Raw genomic sequence first — 20,113 nt, 5'->3', positions numbered from 1 at the left:
GGCCGCCGCCGCTGCCTAGTCCGGCGGGTGCGCGACCCTCCCGTAGGAGCGGGACCGGGCTGTAGGCGGTTCCAGCGCTGCCAGGGCCTTTGCCGTCCCCTCAGGGCGCCTGTGGGTCCGGGCCGCGGGGGGCCCCGCCGGGTTCCCGCCGGCCGGCGGCGTGCTCCTGGCCGCGGGCGGGGCCGAGCGGGGCCGAGCCGTTCTCGCGGTTGCGGCGCGGCCGCCTGCCCGGCGTCCCGCTAAGCGGCTGAGGGGAGAAAGGCGCTCTGTCCCTCGCCGACGCCGCCTCAGCAGGGGCCCCGCTTACGCAGGCTCCGTCTCCGCGTTTTAGGCCGGTCGCGAACCCCGCGGAAAACAAACAAACACAACGCTGACAGGGTTTCTCTCACGGCAGGAGCCCCCCGCCGCGCCGGGCCGCGAGGGAGCCGCAGGCCGCCCGGCCGGGCGGAGCCGCCGAGGTGAGGACGCGGCGACTGCTGGGCACCGGGCGGCCCCGCGCCCCCGCCTCAGGCGGCCGGCCGGGCCCGGCTGCGCGCGGAAGCCGCCTTCGGTACCGTCGCTCGCACGCCTCGTTCCCGGAGACAGTAAGCAGCGGGGGGAGGGCTTTCATGTGCTCGTTCGGTTGTGTAGGGCCTTTCCGCCCGCGTGTTCCGTTCTGGCTTTTTCGTATCCACTCGTTTCCGAGCTCCTTTCTAGTCCACTAGTCCACACCTGGGAGTACGAGCAACTTAACAGTAAGTGGGTTCAGAGCCTCGTAAAGGAGATGATCTTGGAGTCATCCGGGAGAGATTAAGTTCGGATTTTGTTGTTGTTTTCTGTTTGTTTGTTGTTTTTGGTTTTTGATAGCATATGTACTTCAGCATAGATAAAGTAAAACCTGACACGTTAACTGGGAAAGGTATGTGAGCTTCCTCAGTTACACAAAGCAAATACACTGATCAGGTTGTATGCCAGCAAAATATCTCTGAGATGAATTTTAGAAGAACTTAAAGAAGCATATTTTGTGTTCTTGATAAGTTAATTGTCAATACAGAGGAAGAAGCACTCGATTTTTGTTTTTGTGTAGTATCCAACTATATTCTAAAATATCTCTAAATAAGAATATATTTTGGTGGGGGGTTTTGAAGTACAGCTGTGGGGGATATTCAGGGAATCGGGAGTTTCTTCCTGGCAGCTAACTAGACTGGAAACTTATCTGTTTCTCTCTTCTGTAAAGATCTAGAAAGTGACTTTCCTAATAGAAATGTAGAACACACTGGCAATACGATATGCTGCAATTACTTTGGGAGGATAAAATGGCATATGCGTCAGAGACCTGAATAGAACAGCATGAAGCCCTGTCCTGTCTACATCATACATTTGGCAGTAATCTTGGAATTTATCATGCCAAAAAATAATTGAACCATGCTGAAAGAATAAAAACCAAAAGCACTAGCCTTGAAACAAATTTCTTACCTACCCACGTACATAAGCATGTCTGAAATTCTACCACTTAGAGGCACAAGCACAGAACAATACGTGATTTGCAGAACAGACACTGTACTGCAAAACTTCATGACATTATATAAAATTGTTTCAGCGTATTAGTAGGTAAAATGGAATGTTATGCAGTTACTCTTGCATACATCATTCTTGCTGTCAATTCATCTGTCATTTGACCGATTGTGTCCCTTTGTTTTATACAATAATTCAGAGTTGTTTCATAATTGTCACACAGCATGTGAAACTCCAGACTATTTCACAGCAGTCCGTAGTCAGGGAACAGGATTTCCCAGGTCACCATATGTTTAATTCTTGATTGCCATACTGTCAAAACTCCACTTAGCTTGTACAGTCGCTCTGTACTGAAAACTCCTCTACATTGCAATAACTCTCACTTCAGCCACTCATTTCCCTCGGTTGAAGAAGAAAATGAAGTAATCAAACTGTATGAACATGTGTAGACACAAATGAGCTTAGAGATTACATATATAAATACTTATTTTACATATTCATTGGCTAAGTGACAAACTCTAGGGATATCAAACTTCAAAATATTTTATTTAAAGGAGTAGTGAATAACCATTTATCATCATACCTTCCCTTTGTGTACTTTGCATTTATACTGTGAAACTCTCAGCCCTGCCATGCCAGAAAGATTTGATTAATGCCATGGAAGTTTGACCGTTTCATCTGAACATGTGGGTAGCAACATTGCTATTCTGGGAAGGCCCCAGCAGAGCAAACTGCAAGAAAAATCTTCCTTCAAGTCCACTTTAGTTGTGATGACTACTGTCAAGATTACTGCAGCCTCACTCATAACTTCTATCTCAGAAAATCTCTGTTAAAGATATCTAGTTCTGCAAGCATACGTTGCACTTTGTATAATGTTCTGTTTACATGAACGTATTTATCATTGTACCAAGTCTGCAAAGGTGTTGCCCTCCAAGTTTTTCCATAGAATGCACAGTACTGTGCACAATTTACACCAGCACAAAGGACTCCCTCATTATTGCATGTAAGTCGTCTTCTTCAGCAGCATAAATTATCAGTAAATGTTGCATGAGGGGTTTTTTTGCACATTAAAATTGCACACACACATGGGAAGGTTGGCCAGTGTAGCTTAGTTGAGGATGTGATGCCATCATATTTATCAGACTCACAGACTGGTCAGGGAGGGCAGGGAGTCCCAGGTGCCCCTGGGCCCCCCCCCAGCCCAGCAGGGCCCCCCGAGCAGGGTGCCCAGTCCCACGTGCAGGCGGCTGCTGGAGACCTCCCCGAGCAGCCCCCAGCCCCTCTCTGGGCAGCCTGGGCCAGGGCTGCGGCACCCGCCCAGCACAGGAGTACGGCCTGTCATTAAAGTAGGAAAAATTTTGGAATGTGGTCATAAGGTAGCCTAAAGTAGCTAGTTATTGGCTTGTCTGTGGTTACATAGCAGATTAACCTCACTTTTTAGACATCTGCATCTACAGGATAGGCATTTACATCTGTTATGGCCGTTCTGGGCTCCTTGTATAACCAGCATAGAGAAGCGAGCACTTCGGAGCAAGGGTAATCTCATTTTAAGTGGATGCCTAAAAGACATCAACGTGTACCTTAGGAGTCCTGTTTTCTTCCTATCAGTAATAGCGCAAGCTAGGTCTGCAGTAGACATCTCTATCGCATGCCTTCATTTAAATGTCGAATCTCACATCGAATGGCTTGATAGCTGATCCCCCTCTTTGTCTCGCCATCCTTCAGCAGCATCACCTATTTCTTCCTCCGCAGAGTTTCCTGCTTGTTTCAGTCTCAAGCTGTGGTCAGGAGTATACTTCTCAACATCATCTGCATTTGTTGAAGCAGAAAAAGAATTTGTTTTACCCATTAGATGAGCACTCAGCTCACTTCAGAGCAGCCAAGGACACTCCAACAGCAATGTTTTAGTCACATACCACCTTTCCAAAAGGGAATTTTAATTTGGAGGTGAACATATTTGAAGACTTTGTAAAGAAAGCATGCACATTTCACTTATTCTCTGTCAGTGCCTACGGTAATGACTGGAAATGATAGACCAGGGATCTCAACAAGCTTTTTATGCGTGGCTGTGCAAAGGCAGAACATGATTCCTCCAAAGATTTGCAGTTTTGTGGAAAAGGAAGATCACAGACTGCATTTTTCTATAAACATTATTCTCGTGGCCTTTTCAGGCTTTTCTCCTGATTTGAAGTTTTCGTCTATCCAGTCCAAGAACAGAAACAAACCCCTAGGCATTACACAGTCAAAGAGGCAACACAGCTTTGCACAGCTAAGGCTGTGTTCAGAATATGGAGTATCGTGAACAACCACCGTTTCACTACTTACCCCCCCCACGCACTTGCTTTAACATTCTTAGTGCTATTCCACCTAGAAGAAGGAAGAAACCAAGCCTATCTCTTTCCTAGGCCTGAGTTGTGACAGTGGGTCTGTTTCCCACGGGACCTGAGCAGGCTGCTGAAATGGGCCTGCTGGTATCTCATAAAGTTCAACAAATTGAAATGCAAAGTCCTTCACCTGGGGTGGAACAGCCCCATGTACCAGGAGAGGCTGTGGAGCGACCTGGTGGAAAGCAGCCCTGCAGAGGAGGACTTTGGGGTCCTGGTGGACAAGTTTGACATAGAACAGCAATAGCACCCTCACAGCAAAAAAGTCCAACAGCAGCGTGGGCTGCATTAGGAAGAGTGTCACTAGCAGCTCAGGGGAGATGATTTTTCCTCTCTACCATGTAAATAATAACAATTTACATTCTATTCCTAGATAAACCAGGATAGTGCTCTTGCAGTTTGTGGCTTGCACATCCTTCCTTATGCATGTTAGATCGCTAGCTGATTCCTTAAAGATCAGAGGAAAAGAGTTCTGACTAAAAGCTGGCAAAATGTAGTTCTTAAAATTAATTGCAGGATTAACCTACTTGCTTTTGGATGGAAAGCTCCCAGAATCTTTCCAACACCAATACTCAGCAGCAACATAACAAATTACCATGGATCAGATGATGCTTCCACTAAAATCAGTGGAATTTTTGCTGTTGACTTGAACTGAAAACAACAGTGAATCCTAGCTGCGTGTTTCAGAAAACAGAAATATTCCATCATCACCCTTGAAACAAAGTAAATGCCCCAGCCTGCTGAGCAAGATCGCTCTGGTGAAGATGTTAAAAGGGTGCTAGAGGAGGTGACCAGAAGCAGGGTGTACTCAAGCCTCAGATAAATTTCTTTGTGGAAACTGCTGATAAAGCCACATTTGAAATTATATGCTGGGCTAAGAACAGGAACAGCTGATGTGCCAGCACACAGCCCTTGCCATTCCCCGCTGAGGCAGTGGTGATCCCGGAAGAGCTGGAGAAACGCTGTGACAAGCCTGTGGGTTGAAGCACCACAGCCAAATTCCCCAGAGCTTACCTGCCATACCCTGCACTCCAGGAGACCACACTGCTACAGTCTGTTGGTCACCATGAAACCCGTAAAACTGTTTGTACGTGAGTTAATTGCCAGACTGGGGTAAGTAAAGGATCTTGCTGCCTCCCTCGTTAGATCCCTCAAGCACTCTGTTTGCTTTGTTATTCTTCTTTTCTGAACTATTTTGCTGTTTTGTCACGGGGAATTGAAAAGCTTTTCCAGGCTGAACTGAACCCAGGCTGAACTGTACTTACGTATCTTTTACCTGAAATGGAATATGCCACAGACTATAAGGCATTATTGTACAACTGTTTTCTTTTCAAGTTTCAAGACAGAGGTCAAAAGGATATAAACCAATGGAATAAACCAGGGGTGGAGATGAAATAGCTCAAGAGCAGCTGGACACAATCTCAAGTGTTTAGGATGTCTGTTTTTTTTGTTGTTGTTTTGTTTTTTTTCATATTGATTATCTTCATTCATAGTAGAGATGTCAATCTAATGGTACAACAGAATCAGCATTTTTAGAAGTGATCTCTTATTCAGATACCTTCATTCCCCTGTTGGTTTTGCTCTGAGAGGAACCAATCACAGCTTGTCGCAGCCTAGTAGCCTCGCACTTAAAAAGATTATTTTAGATGACAGCATATTTGCCCTTTCTATTCTTCCACTCCTTTAACCTACACAAAGGGATAGTAGAGGACACGACATTTTGCAGGTCCCTCTGTGTGTTTCCACTAGACTGACAGAGAAAGGTAATTCCTTTGTCCCCAGGGGAATCTGTGTCAGACCTATCTCTGGGCACCACACCCACCTCTGGCCACCAGACCCTGTGGTCTCCGTTTCTCTCTGTCTCTTCAACCCTTCTAATTTGCTGGTTTGTGTGTGTGTCTGTTTTCTTATGGTAGCCATGAGATTCCTGTAATGAATGTGAAGATCTGGCCCATGTTTCTGAACAAATCCTTCTCCAAAGCGGGCAGTAGAACCAGGAAGTTCCCTTCCTTATTCCTGGTGTTTTAAGGGGGACAGGAGAGGAGGGGCAGGTTACTGAATATCAGTAATCCTTTTTTCCATCCTGGTAACTCCCTATACTTTGAATGCAGAAACTAAAAGAAGGGTGGATTTCTTAAGAAATCATCTTAAAATGCTTTCTTTTTTAAAGTGTGTATGTAAAAAATATATATCCAATTCCAAATTCCATATATCCATATATATATATCCATATTCCAAGTGCTTAAGAAAGCATCTTAAAATGCTTTCTAATTCTGTGAAAATCGAAACTTTTGGAAGAAGTGCTTGGAAAGCTTCCTTCCACCCTCAAATGTCGTAGGGCTCACCAGATCCTGTTATTAAGGAGTCTTTCAGTGCAGATGTAATGTGTGAAGTCTAATACTCTACTGGAGGTGGAAAGGGTGCGTGCATATTTGTGTGTGCGCTCACATAAATAACTAGGTGGCTTTCAGTAATTTGGATGGCATTCAAAGATTTTATCGTGGGTACTAGGCTGTCTTAATAATTGTGCATGGAGGACTCCTCATCACACCTCATCTGAAAATGGAAACCCACTCCTTTAAAGGTCATCTTTCCAGGCACAGAAAGCTTCCCTGCAGTCCACCCTGACACACAGGAAAACACCCAGAGACTTCCAAATTACACAAATTAGCAGTTGAGAAAGAGAACTATCCCTTCGAGCTGTTTTAACTACATGAGCTCACTATTGAGCTCACTGTTTTTTGTTTTTTTCCTATTAAGGAAACAGAAAATGTTTCTTAATTGTAAGAAATTTCTTCATTTCTGTCCTGAAAATGACATTTTAATTCAAATACAGTAACAGGGAAGTGATGGTTCAGCAAAGAGAGAGCAGAAAATGGTTCATTGGACTGAAACCTTCTTGAATTAGCAGGGACTGACAGCCTTTTCATTTGAGAAAATACTTGCCATCATCAGTCCAGTTACCAGTGGGTTGATGCTCACTCAGAAAAACATGATCATATTGCTGGAAGTATGAGCAGAGATGCCAAAGAAAGTGTGAATATATAGTGCTCAGTAATCTCTCACACATCTAGAAATGCATCTTCGTAAGACACTTCTTTGTACAAAGATCCATCGACAGGATCATAAATTCCTTATATACGTAATGAACCAAAAAACTGTCTTGGATCCTGCCAAGCAATAGATGGCATAGGTTTCTCTGTCATTATTCTCAGAAAAATGCCATCACATTTTTCAGAGGTCTCAGCAGGGAAGTCTAAGACCCTGTGACTATACAGCGCCCATGAACTTGTCCTTCAGCCTGCAATGCTGTGAGCCCTTGGATATGCCAAAGAGACCACATTCCTAGGAGACAGGGGAAAGAAAATGGAAAAAAAATTAGGCCACAGTGAAGCCTTTCTAAAAAGTGCTGGGGGAACCATTGCTTATCATGATAGTGACAAACTTCTGAGGTATGTTGTCTTGTACTTAGGAATTCTGAGCAGGAATGGAAGTGATCGTATCCGTAACTGAAGTGTAAGATACAAGTACGTCTTAAACAAAGAGAAGTCTGCAATACTGCAGACTATAGGCAGCACTTACCTGCCTAGGCTCTTCCCATCTTAATGATTAGTCACTGATTTTTATGTGTATCCTTGCGAGCAAGCATATGTACACAGACCCGAACTACCGTACCTTTCACAATAGACAGGCATATGCTGATACAGACTGTGCTTTTTTTTGAAACCATGCCACAGCATTTTTAGCACAGCTTTATAAAGCTTCTCATGCAAGTGAAAGGCTCACTCCTTGTTAAGTAGCATGTCACAGGAAACCAAGGAAAGGAAAACCACTGTGCACCTCTTCTTATAATTTCCATTTATCAAATCTTTAGCAATATTTTTACTGATAACTCTGTTTTGTCTCTACTAGGACATCTAGAAGTAGTAAAATCATTTTTCTTTTTGCATGAAGAGTATCTTAAAGTGTACCGTAGCTTTGAAGAGACAATTAGTATTTTGACCCCCTGTTATTAATTCCTTAATTTCCCTGTTGCAGCCTTGAGGATTCTCCCTTGTTCCTCCTCCAAGTCCAGGAATCCATGTATGAAGCGTATTACTTAATTTCAATTACAATGTTAATTATAGAAGACAAGCGGTTACTGAATCTTGCACCATAATTAATCAACCTGATATTTACTTACTACATTGTTCCTACCGGATTAAGCTGTAGCTAGACAAGCAGGGCAAGGAAAGTGAGCGACAGAAGCATTATCATGGCACACTGCCTCCCATTGGGAAAGTTCATCGTCCTTCTCAAAGAGACGCCTTCAGGGATCATGTAATTTGAATTCCCTGTGAATTTGGTGTCATCTTAGCTTGACCAGCTCTGGAAGAACATATTAACCTCCCCTTGTGATTTTCAGAAAACCATTCTAATTTAGCAAGTAATTAAGGGTCACATGTAGGATAAGGAGCTGGATAAGCTTGGATTACGCACAGGAAGCTTTGTCTCCACGGCAACCCCGGCGGAGAGCTGCTGGCACCGGGGTCAGGCCGTCACTGAAGCCCGCGCTGCGTTTCCACCTGGTGAGCCAGTGCTGGAAACAAACGCCCACAAAGCTGGTCATCGCCAAAAACTCCAGGACAAAGGCTGCAGCCAGTGGGAGTGTTCTGCCGAGCGAGGTAGAGAGAAGTCCACAACAGTGACGCTTGACAGACCCCGTGTCTTTGTAAGCTAAAATTTCTTCGGTCATCATCCATGGCTTTCGCTCTGCGTGAAGCAGCCGGTGTCTGCGCAAGCTGCTGCCGCTAACGCTTGGCCTCCGAGCCCGACGTCAGCCTCTGGCTGGCTGCGGGCCGTGCCCACGGGCGGCAGGGCACGGGGCACCCCAGCTCAGGGCATGACGCCCCGTCCCAGGGCTGCAGGCTCTCGGAGACAATCTCCTAGATCTGTCGGGGCAGGCACGGTGGGTTAACTCCACAGGCATGGCTAAAATATCCAAGCAGCTCGTTCGGACACGTACCTTTTATTTTTAGCTTTGAAACCAGGAAAACAACGTTTTTCTTTCTCGCTCTGGAGGAACTTTCAGATTTCTATCAAATTTAAAATCAACTCCCCTGACTTCAGAAATTCCTTGTTCTCACCAGCTTTTATTTCTATGAAAATATACAGGCTTTCCAGTGGAAGAGGCTTTTTAACAAGCAAATAAGTTAACATTTTCTGTTAACGTTGCTTAATGTAAGAAACATTAGGGAATCCAATTATTGTGCTATAAAGCAGCATTACTGAAATATTATAGGGTACAAAGAGTACCTATTTGATGACCTATTGGATATGAAATGCTTTCTGAATTCGTTTGTACCTTAGCTATCTCCTGTGATCTGTGAGGGAAAGAACCACGCAGGTTTTTTTCAAAGCTCTCTTCAAAACAAATAAGCATTCTCTACTTTTTGCTAAAATCAGATGACATTGTCATACTATCCATTTTAACAGTTGGGCCCATTCTTGGATCTGGAATGCAGGTACATCTAACTTTATACCATAATTTTTGTAAATGCGTCTCCGTTGTGGATATATAAATGAGGACAATTTTTATTTCACCTTCTCTCTGCTATTTTCATGTGCAGCCTTTGTTTTGCAGTAGACCACTGCTGGCACTGCGGGAATTGAGACACTCCACTCTCTCGAACATGTACATTAGAACTTGCCATAAAAAGAAGACTGTGATGAAGGTGAGCTGAGAACCTGTCATGTTTGTGGCGGCCACTGGCCCCAGCGAGTCTCCAGTGAGCGTTACATATACTGCTGCTCACAGAAAACTGACCAAAGGAGAGCACTGCAAGGAGGAGAGATCTGGAAAACACAGCTGTCAGTAAAGGCACACTTCTTACATCAGTAAAGATTAGATGAAGGGGAGCACACCACAGCCCATCAAACATAAAAATGGTTCTTTTTTTAAAAAAAAAAAACACAAAACAGAAACAAATTTACCTTCTGTGTCGACAAGTAACTGTTAAAAAGAATAGTGGCTTTAAATGAGTATTGGTTTTAAACAGGAAATTTTGTATTTGTTACAACTGCAGAGTACCTGGAGAGAGTGCTGACAAGGCATAGCATCTCTGCACAGGCTTTATTGGGAAAAGTGTCTGTGCTGCAGTGTCTGCTTGGCACTATGCAGGACAGATCATCTCTGAGAATTCCTTCCTTTCTATCTGCTTCCTGTGATAATCCTTGCTCTGCTTTATTCTTCGTATTTCACAGTTCCAGGCTAAAAAAAGTCACAATAGTATCTAATTCCTCAAGTGGTATTACCAAGACAGTTAAAGGACTTCAGAAGTGTTGTTAGTAATAATTTGTTTGCACGTAAAAATGCTGTACAGACTGAGATAGGGACAGAGAACATTCTCTGGTTATTTTATTATTTTATTTATCGTGCTACATCTTTGGTTCCCCTGGCCTGGACTAACATTAGAGTTTCTAAAATAAAGTATCCTTGTTCAAACATTATTATGATGCCATTTTGTTGCAGAAAATGTTCTGTGGCTCTTCTCTTGGCTGCAAGTTGTCTTCCACACCTTGTGGTGCATGGTATGCTGTTGCAGGTGACTTCTGAGTGAGCTTAGGCAAAGCTTCAGCTGTGCTAAAAATTGCTTGGAAGTTCACTGGCATGAATTTATCTTGATATGGAACAAATAAAAATATCCTGCCTGACTTAAAGTTCAGGCTGCAAAGTAATTTTTGTACCTATCTTCGTATTAGTCATATTTAGTATTTAGGCAGGATCAGAATCCCAACACCACTGAGATACAAGGAAAGCTTTTAGCTTAACCTGATTCCTGGCAGGTCTCAATTCAGCATCTGATCTAGCAGATGTACCAGCCAAAATTTTACCAAGGGTAACAAGTGAGCCCTAGGATCAAGTCGGACATTCCACAGCTTAAGTAGTGAGAAATGCGCAAACAAGGTTATGGTGAGGCTTTGTAGCTCCCACATGGCCCTCAGATACTCTTCAGCAAGCTGTCGACTTCCACAATGGTTCCATTCCAGCCCTTTTCTTTTTAGCACTTTAGTTAAGGAAATACTGTTAATGCTGGTATTCCATAGTAAAGGAAGCAAATGATTTTCACTGTGCAGAAGGCTTTGTGTTCATATTTGCTCCAGTTCCCACAACAAATAGCAGGCTAGTGAGCAAAATCATGAGTATGAGGTAAAGGCAAGGCACATCCCCCTCAGCCACCAGTTTAGGGATGCCATCACAGATTTAAAAAATGGCAGGAGACACCATTTGCTAATTATTATTCCCAGATCAAAACTAAACCTTAGAAATAATGCTTAGTCATAAATTAACAAACATTAGCCTAAGAGCGTTTGTGCTGAACTGACATTTCCAAAGCGACCAATATTCAGGAAGAGACATTTTCAGACTTTATTGTACAGAGCAGCGGAAAGAAGGATGAGGAAAGGCAGGGAAGTTTCACTCACCTGCCTCTCCTGTGCTACTTGCTTTCCCTGGGGACATTACCAACGGCAGCAGTGACAGGCAAGTGGCTTTTCCACATGAGATGCTGTGCCACCGTACCGGGGATACAGAGGGACAGCTGACAAACCCCCTCTCAGGTCAGAGATGACAGATTTGTTGTCCACTGGTGGTAGGAGCCACTGGCTCAGGTTCACCTGTGAGCTGGCCTGAAGGTACACCAAGGAACCAGTCCCAGCAGAAACAAAAGGTGCGACGCTAATTACTGGTGTGATACTGTCTTTGCTGTGTGACATCTGCTCCATGCACTTTGCAACCATTAAACTGTTTACCACTTCTGCAGGAAAAGATAAGGCTTCCAGACCCAAACCTACCAACAAGGGGAGGTGGTTTAAGACACCTTCATCTCCCTCATTAGGTGTAGTAGTGCTGTATGTGCCCCCAAGCTGCAGCTGGTGAGGCAACAGCCAGAGCAATAACGCCACCATCCAGCAGGACTGGGAACACTAGGAGCTGCGTAGAGACCTCGGCTCTCTTGCCTCTTTGTTCCTTAGGACCAGGATCATCTTCACCTTCAGAGAATTAAGGTCATTCCTATTTAAATGGGTGCACATGCTCATTAGGAAGGGAGGGGGCCTGGGAAGCACCTTGCAGCCAGGCAAAAAGTAAACTGGAGGAGGAAATGGAAAGAGGGTAAGGTATGTTTAAGGATTACATCTTGGCATGCACAGCATGTGATTTTACAACCCATGTCATACTGGTTTGGGGTAAACCAGAAACTATTAATCCCATGGGAAACACAGGAAACCCAAGGGACTACCTCCTGCAAGCATTCTGTGAGAACACAGCAGGTAGCAGTGGTGAGAGTGTAGATCTCTGCAGGCACAATCATACCTGCTGTGGAAAACACATGAAGATTTTTAAGTGCATAAATTAGGGGCATGGGGAAGAAAATATATTTGCTCAATTAGCCTTAAAGGGAACCAAGGTGGTTTTTTTTTAGTTCTGCATCTTTTGGGGCTTTTGAGAGCAAAGAACTCCGCTGAGCTTTAATAGGTGGATGGCTCTAGGAACACGTTTAGAGGAATTAATTGTAACTTTGTCCACTAGAAAGTTTCTTTCTACCAGCCAGCAAGAAATCCTTCGTTTTCATGACAACCAAAAGAAAAGCAAGTGCCCATGCATAAGATTGAACAGAATCCTATTTAGAATGTGAATAGGGGGACAAATTACCAGACATAAACACCTCCCCATGTAACTGGCTGTTTGCAAACTAATTGGTTTTTCCAACTGCTGAGGGAAGAAAAAAAAAAGGATAAAAGTGATGAAAGAGGGAGCCTTGACTGTTAATTTCTCCTCAGTATGAATAGACCATCTGAGTTGTCTTAACAAAAGATGCATCACCTTCTTGTATGTTTTATAGTTTTATCTGTTTCGTCCTCTTTTTTTTTTTTTTTTTTCCAATATGAAACTGTTCAGCCAAGAAGTTTTGAATGATTTGGAGAACTGGCTGGTGGTACTGAGCCTGTGACAGAGGGGACAAACTTGTCATCATCGGCCAACTTCTCTCCGGAGCCCATACATATGACGTACATGTGAAAAATGCAACCTTGCACCTACTGAAAGATCATACCACATGTCTGTGTAGACTATATGTAAACAGATTCAGAAATGGCAGATTGTTTTCAGCAGTGATGTTTGCAGCATCCCGTTCAGATAACTTGCAGGATTATTTTTGCCTGTTGCCAGGCAACATCAGCAATAGACCAGCTGCTTTTTGTACATTCTCGCTAGGACTCGGAATACTTTCAGTAGCAGGAAATTCCAGAATTGGTGTAGAAATGCCGGAGGCAATATCAGCCCACCTACAAAATAGGTGTAAGATGCAGACTACTCAGCATCACTCAAAGCCTTTTTTAGGAAATGTGTATGGATATGGCAAAACTGGGATCTAGGAGCTCCAGATGCAGTTGTAGTTAACCATGCAGCCACTTGCAAGAGGTTTAATACTATGTACTCTAATCAAAATACTTTGCATAAAACCGGCCAAAAAAAAAGTAAAAAAAATAAAAACATGCAAAGCATTTTGAAAAAAGGGTATTTATCTTTTTCTTTTCTTCACGGGGTTCAAAATATTTAGGGTATTTCCATGTATGAGTTGTTACTGAAAATGACGTCCGAGTTGTTAATTGCATACCCTATTTTAAATAGCAAAAGACCAAAGTTTAAGTTTGCAAAACGCCGAAAGCCGAAGCCAGGAGAACGGCAGCACGCTCGCCACCAAGCAAGGGCCCCTGTCCTTCTAAAGGGGCGCTTGCAGGTGGGCGTGACACAGCTGCTCGCGCCTCGCTTTACGAGGACAGCGAGTTACTTCGAACCAGCAACCTGCCGTGGTTTCGGGGCCCAGCCCACCGCGGCAGCGCCGGCACGCGGTGCTGCCGCCTCGGCCTCGCCTGTGCCGCGCCCGCCCCGCCGCCGTGCCCAGGCGATGCCGGCCTCTCCCGCGGCCGGCAAAGCGGCGGGGGACGAACGCACCCGCCTCGCCTGCGTTTTTCTGCTTGAGGTGTAAGCCGCCCCTCCGCAGCCTCTGTCGGCGGGTAAGAACCACCTCTGCGCGGTCCCCGCAGAACGGGCCTCTGCGGCCCCGCGGCTCGGCCCGGCCCCGCTGGGCACCCGGCACCCGCCGCAGCCCGGCCGCGCCCCGTGGCAGCGGGTGGCAGCGGTGCGGTGCGCGGCGAGGGGGTGAGCCCGCAGCCAGCCGCCGGCGTGCCCGGGCAGGGCGCTGCAGGGCCGGGGCGAGCGGTGCGCGGCTGCGTGCCTGGCACTGCCCCTTCCTGCCGAGGCTCAGGCCGCGCGGAGCTGTACCCAAACTCAGTCACGTCCCCTCAGGTTTTGGCCGCGGCAGCGGGAAGGCATGCCTGCGTATGCGCTCGTGTGCTCATACGAGGCGGAGGGGTTGCTTGGGTTTTGGGTGGGGGGTGCTAAGCCCTCATTAACTCCACTCACGCTGTCTTACTCTGTTTGCCAGTGCTTAAGCACTGCTTTTTAGAAAAGCAACCAATTAGCACCTCATCAGCTCCAATTAGAGGAGACAAAAGCAGTGTAAAGATAACTCAATGAGAGGGGGTGGCACAACATCATGTAATCTCTTAAGACAGCAGTGAGCATTCACTGGGCGAGCTGTGCCGGGCCTATTCACCTTTTTTTCTCTCTCCTCTGTATGCATTTAAGACTTTTTTTTTCTTTTTTTTTCTTTTTTTTTTTTTTTCTGGGAAGCCGGGCCTCCCAGGAGTCCCAGAGTCTCTCATTCAGGGCTACCTGTTTACAGCTCACCGAACAGAAGGACCTAAACAATCCTATATTGTACGCCTGGTGCTTCCTTAAACTTAGGCCTCCACAATGGCATGTTTTCAGAAGCTGGGCAGAATAAGTTAAAGGCTGGCTTTATACTCATTAAGTGTTCTACTTGTACTGTCTTCTAATTACATGGCAGGGCAACAATGTATTTTTTTTTCAATGGAGTTCTTTGGAGCAGTTAATTTGGTGCCTGTACTAAATGCCCCAAAACATTAATTAGTGTGGAAGGAACCCTAATTTCCTCCGTGGCTTTCCTCTCCATTTACTTCCCTTGTTTTCACATAGGCTTGGATGAGCCTCTATAATGAAATTACCTCATTAATGCCTTTATTCTTGCAGAGTAACTCATTCAAGATCTACCATTTAGTTTTAATTTAATGCTGTCAAAAGCAAAAGGTGCATTCATGTCTTTGATTAGTGCTTTTTTTTTTCCTCTCTAAAGAGTGGACAGATTTAAATTATTAAGATGGCAAGTAGTGAGTTATAATTGGATACAAGCAGCACTTCAGTGAATATTAAATGCTTTCAAAGCCTGGCCTATGTGGTCTGCTGACTATTAACTGTGTCCAATGAGTTATTCTGTGGGTTTTGAATTAACGGCACCTTAGCTACTGTGAAGCAAATTAAGTTTAATTTTGTTTATAAAAAACAGCGAAGTTGCATTTATCAACGTGACATTTAGTTGTAGCAGAGTTCGGTTTTTCCCATTATCCTGTACCGACCTCATCACTTGGTTCCTCCTGCTAACACAGGGTCTCATCCCATACGTCACGGTCACGCAAAGCCTAGCTGGAGACCTGTTCACGTATGGGCAGCAGGATAGAACCTTTCGTTTGCAAGAGCTCCTCAGTTCTTAATATTGTCAAGAAGAAATCACCCCAGCCACACATGACCACACTTTTTCTTTCCTCCACACTTGTGTAATACTTTCCAGGCACCAGTCTCATAGAATTTTTCAGAGGTGGGTACAATTTCACCTAAAACAGAACTGAATTAAAAAAAAAAAAAAAAAAAAGAGGGATGTTGAACACTTCTCTTCTGTGGTGTGTGGAAAAAAAATGAATGTATTTTCACAGCAATGATTTTCTATACTGACATTTGAGGCTGTGGGTTTGTACGGAAACTCTCCGTGAAGGTGGTGGCCGGGCAGGGGCTGTCCTGGATCTGCATGGGCATCTGTACCCCACGTTGTTGCAAAGAAGCTTGCCTTCCCCATGCCTTTCCACCTTGTGCCGAAGGGGTCATTTCTACAGGCAGAAGTGTGATAACGGTAATAGAAAACTCTGCTGCTCAGGGTTACGAGAAGCTGGATCCCAGGGTACTGAGGACTACCAGTAACTTCAGTACGTTTCAAATTAAGCGTTTTGGCGTTAATTTTTTATTAATCGTTTAATGTTTATATACAGATAAACAGATGCGAAGTGCAATGTTTCTGTAACAATGAGGATTACTGGTTTGTTTTGCCTCAGGGAGGAATGTAGCGGAATCCTTAAGCAAACAGAAGTCTTCCGGTTTTTGGTCTTCAGGAATACTGATGTTTCCACAATACTGGGCTTGCCCTTTGAAGCCATACCAGGAAGCATGCAAGAGAAGCATCTTTAGGGTGAGATATTTTAGAGTTATGATTTGGTATAAAATTTCAGTCTGGTTTTAACTGCTGCTCGGCTTTAAGGCCTAAATTATGACAGTAATTTCATTCATATTTTTATAGATATGAGTAATTCCCACTGCAGTTTTTTGATTCACTTACAGGCACGATCAGAATCTGTTAAAAGACTGCATGCAGAGTACAGTGATACAAAGTATGTCTGCTGTTAATCGTGAATGCACACTTACAAACTGTTTTCATACCAGCAAGGGAACGAGCAGGATTTAACATCTGATACTTGATCTTTAGTTCTCTCTCTTCTTTCTCCTTTCATTTTTACAACTCATGTCACAAAATAACAGAGATGCACTCAAAAAAATGGGCATGTCAGAAGACTTGAGCAACCTCTAGTCTGCTTGGCATGTGTGTGTTGTAATTTATTGTGTGGCTGCAGTGCTCCCAGAGGTCAAAAATCAGAGTCACATCCATGGGGACAGAGCTTCTGGAGGGCTCAGAGCAGGTGCAGGTGCATCAGCTTGCTCACAGCCTTGTCTACTTGTCCAAGGCCTTCAAGTTTTGAATACTGCGAAATGTAGGGGAGCTCTCCCTTGGCCCCTGTTCCACCTGCACCCACCTGCATAGTGAAAAGTTTTCCATATGAAATAATTTCCTTAACAAGGAAAATTACTGTATTTTCAATTCGAGCATTAAATATTATATGGTGATTTGTTATGATAAGGTTTTATAGTGCCATCAGTTATAAACCTATCATAGTTTGTGTTCTACATATTATAAATATTTGATATATTTATTCCATAGTATACATTATATTTGTACAAAATACTGTACAATTATTATATTGTTGGTTTTGTATTATTTAAATAATTCAATATAATTCCATAAAATTATTGTAGGAGTAATCAGGTTACCTTTCCCCACAGAGTGCGTATGTTCAGTTACCACCTTGTGTGAAGATGTGGCCGAGAAGGCTGTTGAGGTGGCTGAGGAAAGAGAAGGGGACTGACAGGTGTGACCCTTGCAGTGCCATGCAAAAGATCCCTTCTGCTGTCTCCCACCCTTTGCAGCACTTTGGGACCAGCTTGTTTGGCCTTCTGGTTCAGAAGTTGTGTCGGCTACATCTGTGCTCCAGACGAAACAGCACCAGGAGCTGCTTTCTGCCACAAGGCCATTTAGCACAGGTTGGATAATAAGTATTTCTCTAAGCCATGTGAAGGCTTCAGTCCAGGGATTTTTCTCAGTGTAACGTACACTGCCAAATTTAGGCTTCTCCTACCGTCCAACAGCTTTCTCCCCCAGGTCCATGTTAGTCTACTGACTGAAGTACGTGCTCAAGAAGCAAGATAACCAGTCCAATTATCTCCTCATCTACAGGAAGTACACACATTTCAAATTATCACACCATGTCTTTTTAGGAGAAAGGGTAAGGAATGGTTCTTGCCATCCACTTCTTTCCTTTTGAAGCAGGGCATTATGCAGAAAAAGAGCCAGAGAAGGCAGACAGGACCCTTGTGCTGGGAGCTGGAGGTGCATTTGGTCTCTGCTGTCTTTGTATTTCATGCTTGTATGAAAAAAAAAAAATGTACTAGGAACAGAGACCAGGAGCCAGGAGTCTTCTCTCCAGGGCAGGTGTCCTTGCTGCAGGATACCGCGATTGTAGGAGTCACCTAAAGAGCTCAGCCTCTGCTCCATCTGGTCCAGGGACTATCAGACATGGAGAGCGGCTAAGGAGCCCTTGCAACGAATGAGCAAGTCATATGTGGTGAATCCAGTAAATCTGCATGGCTGCATAGTGGCTCAGTGAAAAACTGGGCTCAGTCTGAGTGCTGATCCCAAGCCACAGCCTGAAGACACTGTAGGACACACAGATGGAATCTGACACATGCCTGTGCTCAGGCAGAAGGCTTAAGTGGATGTATGAGCAGCAAGAATCACAACCAAAACACACTATGAGGATCGACTGAAGTGGCAGTTGACATACATTTTCATGCCTCAGCAAGTATGGAACAAAAAGCAACGACAGAATCTGGGTATACAGGGCAGGCACAAGGAGATTGGCGAGGGGAAGGTGTACATAGAGTAAAAGGCCAGCAGAGCTCTGAGGCAATGGGCCAGGCACGGAGGTCTCCAGGGAAGCTTGTGCTGCACAAAGAGCTGGGATGGCCTGGCTCTGATCTTGCTGGTCCACAGCAGGCACCTTGAGGCTGTGCTTCATGGCACAGACATGCTGTGTTAGGCAGCAGCCATGTACTCCCTGACAGCTGCTGCGTGCTGTTAAAGACCTTAACACCTTTGTGCTGGTAAACTGCTTGTGAGGCCACGTAATGAGTTAGGTGAAGGAACTGAGGTTAAAAATAGCTGTTTCCCCCTTCTTTGACAGGTTAATTTCAAGTTCCCTGATGCAATTCATTGCACTGTGCCACCTGTCCATGTACTAGCACTGTTGGGCAGGAGGAAGCAGAGAAGGATGCGATGAGATCGCATGACCACTGAATCATACAATGGTTTGGGTTGGAAGAGACTTTAAAGATCTAATTCCAACCCCTCTGCCATGGGCAGGGACACCTCACACTAAATCAGGTTGCTCAAAGCTCCATCCAGCCTGGCCTTGAACACTTCCAGGGATGGGGCATCCACAGCTTCTCTGGGCAACCTGTCCCAGTGCCTCAATTTCCTCCTTATATCTAATCTAAGCCTACCCTCTTTTAGTTTAAAGCCATTGAGTGGCTAAGATGAAAGGATCTTTGCCACTGATGGAAATGCTGGCCTCTCCTTGAGTAGGAGACAGTGCAGAGCAACTTTAAGTAAGCACATGCACCTGAAGAGCATGTCTTTACCATCCATTTATGAAGAAGGATTCTCAACAGAGGCAGTCAGTTTCAAACTGGAGAATTAACTACACAGTGACGAATGATTGCTGGTCAGAGCTCTTACACTCCAGGCAGCGAGAGTGTTAAACCAACATGGCCCATGCAGACGAGACTGCAGTGTGTGAGTGCCCCCTTTTGTTCTAATGAGACTTTGAGAGCTGTAAGGGAATCACAAGAAAGGTGTCACAGCGCTGAAAGGTGACTTTTACAGCTAGCTGGAAAAGTGGCCTGTAACAGGGGAGGCTGACAAAACCAGGAAGGTGGCTGACAAAGCCCTGGTACTGGAAGAACAGTACAAGGAAAATCAAGAGACATCTGCAACCACAGGGCAGAAACGTGAGCAAGCAGAACCTCTTTCTGCATTATACTGGAAAAAAAAAAAAAGTGTAATATCAGCAGGCTCTAGGATCATGCATTGCTCAGGCATAGCAAAGAGTCTGAGGTGGAAGATCTCTGTCACATAGCATAAGAGCACAGAAAACGCCACCGGGTCTGACAAAGCCAGGCGTTCTGAGGGGACAACAGGCAGTTCTGCCTGCGGGCGCACACAGGCCCAGCTGCTCTCTACAGCTCTGTTCCCTGTGTTCCCTGTCCTCCCCAGCCTCTGGATAGAGGTGGCAGGGAGTGGAGGGGGCTGGCTGCACCCTGTGGGGAGGGAGCAAGGAGCTGCAGGGACAGCAAAGCTGTCAGGGTACTGGGGCTCCTATCACTGAGATATCCCATCACTGAGATATCCCATCACCGAGGTGGGTAATGGGAGCTAAATGCACTGCCAAACGTCCTTCTTAGGAAAGAGAACAAACTCAGATGTTCAGAATGAGTGAGTAACGTGTCAGTGCACAGCCTGCACTTTGCTCTCTGGATCACAAGAATCGTCTTAGGTACACGTAGCTACCTCTGTCTGCCTTCCACCTAGCAGGATGCCCTTGGAAGGTTTCTAAAG

At 45.0% G+C, this 20,113-nt stretch overlaps 2 long non-coding RNA genes across 2 annotated transcripts; one reads left to right on the top strand and one right to left on the bottom strand.

The window, feature by feature from the left end:
* Positions 1–469: 469 nt before the first annotated feature.
* LOC121061320 lies at positions 470–19,540 on the top strand. The gene is made up of 5 exons (XR_005815044.1): positions 470–584; positions 3,247–11,587; positions 12,817–13,934; positions 16,164–16,297; positions 17,224–19,540. It is a non-coding gene; the product is annotated as an uncharacterized LOC121061320 (long non-coding RNA).
* LOC121061323 lies at positions 817–11,530 on the bottom strand. Its single transcript, XR_005815047.1, has 2 exons — positions 11,449–11,530; positions 817–10,914 (listed from the first exon to the last, which is right to left on the bottom strand). It is a non-coding gene; the product is annotated as an uncharacterized LOC121061323 (long non-coding RNA).
* Positions 19,541–20,113: the final 573 nt, after the last annotated feature.

Source organism: Cygnus olor, chromosome Z, assembly GCF_009769625.2.
Source record: "Cygnus olor isolate bCygOlo1 chromosome Z, bCygOlo1.pri.v2, whole genome shotgun sequence".
Taxonomy (NCBI): Eukaryota; Metazoa; Chordata; class Aves; order Anseriformes; family Anatidae; genus Cygnus; species Cygnus olor.
Note: the sequence above shows the minus strand (reverse complement) of the source record. Positions and strands in the feature narration are given on the sequence as shown.